The 8,882-nt window shown below is 45.4% G+C and overlaps 1 pseudogene; it reads left to right on the top strand.

Annotated features, from left to right (window-relative positions):
- The first annotated feature begins 8,108 nt into the window (after positions 1 to 8,108).
- On the top strand, positions 8,109 to 8,520 carry LOC123571730 (large ribosomal subunit protein eL28 pseudogene; annotated as a pseudogene).
- Positions 8,521 to 8,882: the final 362 nt, after the last annotated feature.

Here is an 8,882-nt window from a genome sequence, read left to right as displayed (position 1 = left end):
TACAAATCTCCTTACCTGATACATTCAAGGCTGGCTACTCCTCTGGAACAGAAAGGAAGTCAAAGAGAGAACAAGCTCATGTTAAACATAAAATGCCTTGGGTGCCAAAAAGGAGTTCTTCAATGTTGAGAACAGAAAATAAGAAAGCATAATTTCAAAGTTACCATAGGAGACAACTGAGGTCTGACTTCGCGAAAGCAGCTTATAGTGTGGTGGAGAGAGCCGAGAATCTGGAGTCAGAAACCTCATTCACATTCCAACTCTGTCATATAGCAGCTATATAACCAAAACAAACACAATCTCCAAGACCTAATTTCTTTTATTTATTTCAATGCTTTTTGGGGTACAGGCAGTTTTTGGTTATGTGGATAAGATTTTTTAGTGGTGATGTCTGTGTCTGAGATTTTAGTGCACCTGTCACCCAAGCAGTGTACACTGTACCCAATATGTAGTCTTTTATCCCTCCACCCCCTCCAGGCTTCTCCTCCTGAGTCCCTAAAGTCCATTATATCACTCTTATGCCTTTGTGTCCTCATAGCTTAGCTCCCACTTATGAGTGAGAACATACAATATTTGGTTTTCCATTCCTGAGTTACTTCATTTGGAATAATGGCCTCAAGCTTCATCCAAGTTGCTGAAAGAGACATGATTTCATTTCTTTTTATAGCTGAGTAGTATTCCATGGTGTATATATAACACATTTTCTTCATCCATTCATCAGCAAGTTCTAATTTCTTTGTCAAATAAGATCTGCTTTTAAAAGTACGTAAAAAAAAGAACTGAGAAAAAGATATTCAAACAAAAGCTTACACACAAATACTCATAGCAGCACCATTCACAATAGCCAATAGGTGGAAACAACCCAAATGTCTATCAACCAATAAATGAATTAACAAAATGTGATGTATCCATAAAATGAAATATTCTTTCATTTTAAAAGGAATGAAGTGCCAGCTCATGCTACAACATGGATGAACCTTGAAAATATTATGTTAAGAAGCCAGACATAAAACACTACATAGTGTATATTACTATTTATATAAAATGACAAGAATAGGCAAATCCATCAAGACAGAAAGCAGATTAGGGACTGCCAGGGGCTGGGAGTAGAGGGAAGTGACTTCTTACTAGGTACCGGATTTGCTTTTGAGATGAAGCAAATGTTTTTAAACTAGATAGTGGTAATAAATGTACGACATTGTCAACGTCCTAAATGCCACTTAATTGTACAATTTAAAGTTGTTAAAATGGTGAATTTTATGTTATGTATATTTTACCACCCCAACAAAATAAAGTATTGGAAAGCATCTAGCACAATATCCAGCACTTCACTGGAGTTCAATAAATAGCATTTCTTATTTCTCTCTGATAACCTATCGTTAAGTTTGCCTGCTCTCCCCCAGGGTCCACAAAATGGAGATGAGCACACAGTGCATCTCATTGGCAGAGCCAAACTTGCACCCAGAACCCTGGTGGACAGGTGGTCTAGGCAATGTCCCACTAAAGACGATGTCAGCAAAGAGCTAAGAAATAATACCAAGCACAGAAAGGCACCATGTTTTCTCTGCAAGGATGACATTCCAGCAGAGTTTGCTGCTAGTGCAGTTGCTTTCACCCACTCATTGCCACGTATTAATACAGTCCCATCCTTAAGACATGTGATCCTGGGCCCCATCATCAGAGATTCTTCTTCAGGAGGTCTGGAATTGGGCTTAGCATTGGAACTTTTAAAATCTCTAAAACAACTCTGCACAGCCGGGACTGAAAGCCACAGTCTAGAGAGTGGGCCAGGACAAGAATACGAGGAGAGAAATAGAGAAAAGAAATCCTATGTAAACCCGAAACAACCCAGGAGAACTTCCGCTTCCAACTGGGGGAGGAATGGGGAAGGAGATCGAGAATGTTTTGTGGAGGAGATGGCATCCGTAGCAGAGAGAGTTGGAATATGAATTCACGGGGCAAAAGCCATTCCAGGTCACGGAAATGAGTGGAGCCAAGCCCTGGCAGTAGAAGAGCCCACGTCTTGCGTGAGGACCCGCAGCCTGGTGTTATGGAAGGAATGTTGTATTCGTCTGTTGAAAGACTAACCCCCCATTTGTGGCTGTAATAAGAGTAAGGAAGGAAGTAGTTAAGACTAAATGAGGTCATAAAGGTGGGGCCCTGATTTAACAGGATTAGTGTCCTACTGAGAAGAGACACCAGAGAACTATAATAAAGGAAAGGCCTTGTGAGGACACAGTGTGGCTGCCTACAAGCGAAAAACGGAGCCCTCACCAGAAACTGGCACTTTCATCTTAGGGTTTTAGCCTCCGGAACTGAGAGAAAATAAACTTCTGTTGCTTAAGCCACCCAGTCTAAGTATTTTGTGATGGCAGCCCAAGAAGACACATGGCTACAGCATAGAAGGTTCAGTAGACAATAGTTTCATCTGGAAAGTAGGCCGGGACTAGATCCTGGAGGACTTTGCATGCCAGTCCTTGGGTAGATAATATTTTAGAAGAATTGCTGTTTCCATAATGAACTTCGACTAAGAGAGGCCCAGTGTAAAGATATGGTTGTTACTTCTGGGAAAATTCTTGCTTGAAAATGAGCTACTGCCCTCAAAATACCCCTGGGAAATCTGTCCTATTAAATTATTGAAATATGCAGGTTTCAGGTGATTTGTTCTGAAGTGCATGCCTGGTCTTTGGGTGAGCTGAGGACCTGGCTGAATTAGGAGCCCTGGGTTTTCACCAGAGCTTCCTAAGGCCCCCTTCTCAATATTCACTGTTCCAGCAGGACATAGGAGTCTCATTAAACAAACAGCTTTTTCTCCTGGAGAACAGTGATTACTGAAGAACAAAGGTGAAATCGATAACTTTGTCAAGAAGAGAAGAGAAGGCCAGGTGGTCAGGGCTTTTCTCCATCAGTTCTGGAGAGAGGAGCCAGAGTGGTTGTTTATTTCTTGTTCTCCTCCACTGAAGAGTGGTCATTACCAGAAATCCCTGGCACACCAATGGTCTGGAACAAACAGCAATGCCCTTAGTACAGTTCTCTCTTCCTCCACATCCGTCAGATACTGTGTGGAGTGTTTTACATATGACGTGTCATTTAATCTTTATAACAATTCTATGAGTTAAATTGCCTTGCCCAGGCTGGGCACAGTGGTTCATGCCTGTAACCCCAGCATTTTGAGAGACTGAGGCAGGTTGATCACTTGAGCTCAGGAGTTCAAGATCAGCCTGGGCAACATGGCAAAACCCCATCTCTATAAAAATTAGCCTGGTATGGTAGTGCATGCCTGTAGTCCCTGCTACTCAGGAGGCTGAGGTGAGAGAATCTCTTGAGCCGAGGAGGTCAGGGCCGCAGTGAGTGAAGATAGCACCACTGCACACCAGCTTGGGCAAAAGAGCAAGATCCTGTCTCAAAAAAAATAAATAAATAAATAAATTGGCTTACTCCCCTTTACAGATGAAGATATTAAAGTTCAGAGAGGAACAAATGTGTTCTTTTTTGGAAAGGAGCCATGAAAGCAAATCCAAATAGAATCTCAAGGCCACTCCTACTGTGACAGATCACGTGCCCCCCTCTCACCCTCCCCATGCCACTAGAGTGAAAGGAAACCAGCAACAGCCTGTTACAGGTGATCCCAACCACCCCATCACAAATGGAGATTCCCATTAGAAAGTCAATATAGGGGAAGGGACAATAGAGGTCAAAGAGTCAGCTTCATTTGCCTTGTGTGCAACTGTGGCATGTGTTTTTGCAAAATCTCCCCTGGTGATTCTCAGTTGTGCCCAAGTTAGGGACTTCTGTACTAGATTAGGCAGCCTCCCATCAATGGGTCTGAGACAAAAACTCTGCTTCATACCAGGAGTCCTGTGAATCACCTGATTCCAAGTGAAGTTCTGTCCACCAAAGATACATAGCTGACAAGACATTCAATTCAGGAGCCCTTTCTGGAGGACAGGCAAACGCCTCCAAACTAGATGGAACTACCCATCTCAAGTGAGCTAAATTGCAATCAAAACAAAACTCTACCCTTGGCTTTATCACTGTGAGACACAGCCATAAAAGAACCCCTTCTAATTATTTTTTGCAGAATTGCTATTAAATGATTTGCAGAGTGTGTTGAACAGTGGCATGCAAAAATGTTACATCCAAGTCCTAACCCCTGGTACCTATGAATGTGACTTTATTTACTGGAAATGAGGTCTTGGCAAATGGAATTAAACTAAAGATCTCAAGATGAGATCATCTTGGATTTAGGCTGGGCCCTTGATCCAATGACTGATGTCCTTATAAGAGGAAGCAGAGGGAGTTTTGAGACACAAAGACACAGAAGAGAAAGCTATATGAAGATAGAGGCTGAAATTGAAGTGATGCAACCCAGGGAACGCCAAGGATTGCCTGCAGCCACTAAGAGCTGAGAGAGAGGCATGGAATGGAGTCTCCCTCACAGCCCCCAGAAGGAACCAACCCTGACAACACCTTGATTTTGGACCTCTGACCTCCAGAAATGTGAAAAAATAAATTTTTGTTGTTTTAAACTACCAAATTTGCTGTCAATTGTTATAGTAGCCCTAGGAAGCTAATACATCTTATGCATTACGTCACAGTTCATATCAGGGACTAGACAACAAATTTCCTTCTAGAATTCAGTATGCAGAAGCAGCATGTGTCTCCTGATAAACACACAAAGAGCAGTTGGATTGTAACTTGACAATTTCACACTTTTTTGTCAAAAAAATCGATACAAACTAGCGCTCAAGTTCAGTGATTTCCCATCTTGAATTCTTGCCATAAATGTCTCCTTGCTTTTCTGTTTCTGTTCTCTCTTTCATTTTGAATGTTATTTTTAGTTTGCTTGCTGTGCACTATGTTATATTATAAATCACCTAAAATCCCTTTTGGACAGAGATGGCTACAAAATTATAAATAATAGCAGAGTGACTGAAAGAGTGAGCTCAAGAATCAAACTTCCTAGGTTCGAATACCAGCTCCACAACTTAGGAGTTAGATGACTCTGTGGGCACTCCATGCCTCAGTTTCCTCAGCTGTCACATGGGAATAATATCAGTATTGTTCTATATGGCTGCTGCAAAGGATTAAATAAGTTAACAAATACATGCAAAGCACTTAGAACAATACGTGACATCTAAAAAGTATTCATTTTCCAAATGTTAGCTATTACGATTGTCTGTGTTACTGCCTTAGTTACAATGCTCTCCTGCAGCTTCATTGCCTTCAGGATGAAGTGCAAGCTCCCTGCCACAGCACACAAAGCTTTCCATGACGGCTACCTGGGGGCTGCAACTTGTCTCTGCCGAGGGTGTCCTAGCTGACCCTCCAGCAATGCTGACCACACCTGCACACTTGGCTGTCTTTTCTGCCAGGGATTCTCTGACTAACTCCTACTCACCCCTCAAGACTTGGCCTGGGGTTACCTGCTCTTGAAACCCAGGCCTCCCCTGGGTTGTGGTAGACATTCTTCATCCCAGCTCTCTCTGTGCTCTGGGCCTGTCTCCATGTCTAGCTCACCATGTCCACAATCTGTTAAAGGGATTTGCGTTGTGTCTCCCTTGTCCAGGATGCATCCAGAGCTCCTGATTTCAGTTGTGTTTGCTGGCAAAGAATGAAAGCACGGAAGCCCTTTGGAAGATGAGCCATCAGGCTGTGGTGAGAGAGGCTCCCTGTCTGAAGTCTGCATCCTGACTGACCAGGGTGCCCCCGGAAGGGACAGATAGCATCCGACTGTTTAAAGCTCCAGAAGGTTCTGCAAACCACATCTGGTCTGCTAATGCTTGGGGTAAAAGTTGGCTTTTCCATTAAGGCCTTTGAACCTTAAGGCTGATGTTACACAGTTGGTTAACTGTCACTCTGCATTTAGAGTCACTGACCCCTATTTTGAGGGAGTTAAAGAATAACAGCCTCTGGGAGAAATAGAGTTTCGAGATAGATGACTTTGTTTGAGCGCATTTGGAAGCATGACATTAAATCCTCTGAGAGGTTTGCCCTCATGCCCTTTTGGAAGACCTCAGATCTGGGGCTTGGTGGAGTGAGTGTGTGTGTGTGTGTGTGTGTGTGTGTGTATCTGGGCATGTGCACACATGTATGTGCATGAGAGAAAGAACTGGTCAGTGCCCTGTGGTATCATGGGAACATCCTCATATGAGAATCAAAGGATAACAGGTTCAAGGAAGAAACCTGCCCATAGACTTGGGTTTAGCTGGCCCTGTGTTCCACCCAACCCAGCTCTCCAGCCTCTCCCCACAAAGTGGCAGGCCTCCTCACCTGGGATTCCTTATTCCCACTGAAGGCAGGATACAAAGTGTGAGGGCCCCAGACCTGGGGCCTGTGCACATCCTGAGATGGGAACCCAAGCCTGCACAGGGGGAAAAGTGGAACAGCTAGTCTGCAGGTTCTCGATAAGAAGGGCCCCTGTGCTCTCCAGAGCCCTCCTGAGACTGTGCCTTTTGAGACTCTCCACCATTCAAGGGGCCCTTTGTGGTTATTCAGATGAAGGAAGATCAGGAGGTCTTAAGATGCAGAAAGCAAGATGTTAGGGGAGTGGAAAGGGAGCCAGGGTGATTTCTCCTCAGGTGGGCCTGCACCAACAGCCAGTGTGGAAACAGCGTGGAGCCTGGAGTCAGGCTGGCCTGGGCTAGAGCCAGGGGTGGGAGGAGGAGGGCAACTGGGAACCTGCTACATCCAGGCTAGACTGTAAATGTCTTTGGATGGGTAACTGGTGCCAGGCACTCCTCCATGTAACCACCCATAAAGGATGGCATGGAGTACATTTTCTTGCACACAGAAATCCTTGTACCATCAGTCTGTACCCTATCCCCATCTTCCATCCCCCAATCCCAACCTTCCAGGAGCAAAGGGGTGGAAACATTGATACTCCAGCCTCACCTGATCCAGTCTCATCATTCAGAGGGTAGGGAAATAAGACTCAATGTGCTTATGCCAAGATCAGATCTGCTTTGAGCCTGAGTTGCCTCAAGCAACTGAACGCCTCTCTTGGGGCAGGTCTCAGGTCACTTACATAGAGGCCAAAAATCATGTGCAACCAGTAGGCAAGGCATGAAGTCAAAGTCAGATCATACGCAGGACAACAAGTGCCCAGTGGAACAACCATCAGCCTGAGTTGTGGTCTAGAGCTAAGATTGGACACCACTAGCAGCAAGGAGGTGGCAGCCAGTCAACCAATAGGTTCTAGGTGGTAAGGACAAAGCAGAGAACAAAAGCACAGAAACTGTGTCCTCCTGGAGCCTACATTTCTCGCTGAGAAGTAAAGGCTGGTGGCCCAACCTAAGTCTGAAGGGTTCACTGTGGCACAACGGGGCACTCAGACTCTGGGTTTGACTCCTCTTTGCCTCTTATATCTCTGTGACCTTACGCAAGCCATGTACTTCTCCAGATCTCAGTTTCCTCATCTGTAAAGTGAGATTAATAAGACCAGCAGCCTCAGTAGGCTGCGGTGAGGATTTTGTCAGTTAAGTAAAGCACTAAAAACAGCATGTGATTCACAAGAAGCACGGTAAGAATTTCTTTATTATTGTCCTGGACACTCCCCTTACAAAACTGCCAGGAGTGTGCAATGCTTGCACTGCAGAGCATTTTAAAGAGGCCACCCAGGGCCTGCCAGCTTGTGTTCCATCAGTGGTGACAAATTTCTGCCTGGCCTCAGACAGGTCGCTAATTGTTCTCAGCCTCCATCCCTTTCCCCAGTCCTGGGGTGGTAGAGGAGCAGATGATGCTGGCTCACTCAGGAGGACCTAGGAGGCAATCTGAGGTCACCACCAGCAGAGTCAGAGCAGGAGGCTCCAAGCTTGCCATGGAAAGAGGTGTCAAGGCTTCATCTGGCAGGGTAAGCAGGAGCTCAGGGCTTACAGAGGTTACGTATGTGCCTCTGAACATCTTGAGGGGTGGCATCTGGAACTGTTGTGTCATGATTTATTGAAAGCTGTACTCAAGTTAAATCAAGGTTGGAAAGGTTAATGAATGAATGAACTACCATTTAAAAAAATATAGTCGCCTTATTTTGTTGAGGTTGGGATAGGAACAAGCAAGAAGAGGATCCAGCTCCTTTGGTCTCCGGCCTTCACTGCGCGAGGAGCCGCCGCCATGTCTGCGCATCTGCAATGGATGGTCGTGCTGAACTGCCCCGGTTTCCTGATCAAGAGGAATAAGCAGACCTACAGCACCGAGCCCAATAACTTGAAGGCCCGCAACTCCTTCCGCTACAACGACCTGATTCGCTGCAAGACTGTGGGCGTGGCGCCGGCAGCCAATGGCAAGGTGTTCTGGTGGTCATGGGCGGAGATGCGGCCAGCGGACGCCTGCGGCCCCCTGTGTGCCGACCGTTATCAATAAGAACGCTCGCGCCAAGCTCAGCAGCATCAGACACATGATCTGCAAGAGCAAGTACCGTCCTGACCTGCCATGACTGCCATCAGCAAGGCCAGCGCCATCCTGCGCAGCCAGAAGCCTGTGATGGTGAAGAGGATGCGGACCCGTCCCACCAAGAGCTTCTGAGTCACCTGCCCCCAAAGCGATAATCAGCTGGCTTTCTAGAGGAAGAAGAAGAAGGGAGAGGGAGAGGGAGAGGGTCCAGTGTCCTGCAAAAAACTCAAGAAGACTTACTGTTTGCTCGGATTTGTCATCCCCTAGGCATAGTCAGAAATAATATTAATGTCCGGCCACCGTGAAAGCCCTTTGCAGTGTTTAGAAAATCTGTACTCTCCAGTATGGTAGCCACATGCGCCTATTGAGCACTTGAAAAGTGGCTCCTTGAGATATGCTGTATGTGTACACTCTGGATTCCTAGACTTAGTATGGAAAAAAACAATGTAAACATCTCATTAATAATTTTTATTGATTACATATTGAAATGTTAA

The sequence above is a fragment of the Macaca fascicularis genome, chromosome 2 (genome assembly GCF_037993035.2).
Source record: "Macaca fascicularis isolate 582-1 chromosome 2, T2T-MFA8v1.1".
In the NCBI taxonomy this organism is placed as follows: Eukaryota; Metazoa; Chordata; class Mammalia; order Primates; family Cercopithecidae; genus Macaca; species Macaca fascicularis.
Note: the sequence above shows the minus strand (reverse complement) of the source record. Positions and strands in the feature narration are given on the sequence as shown.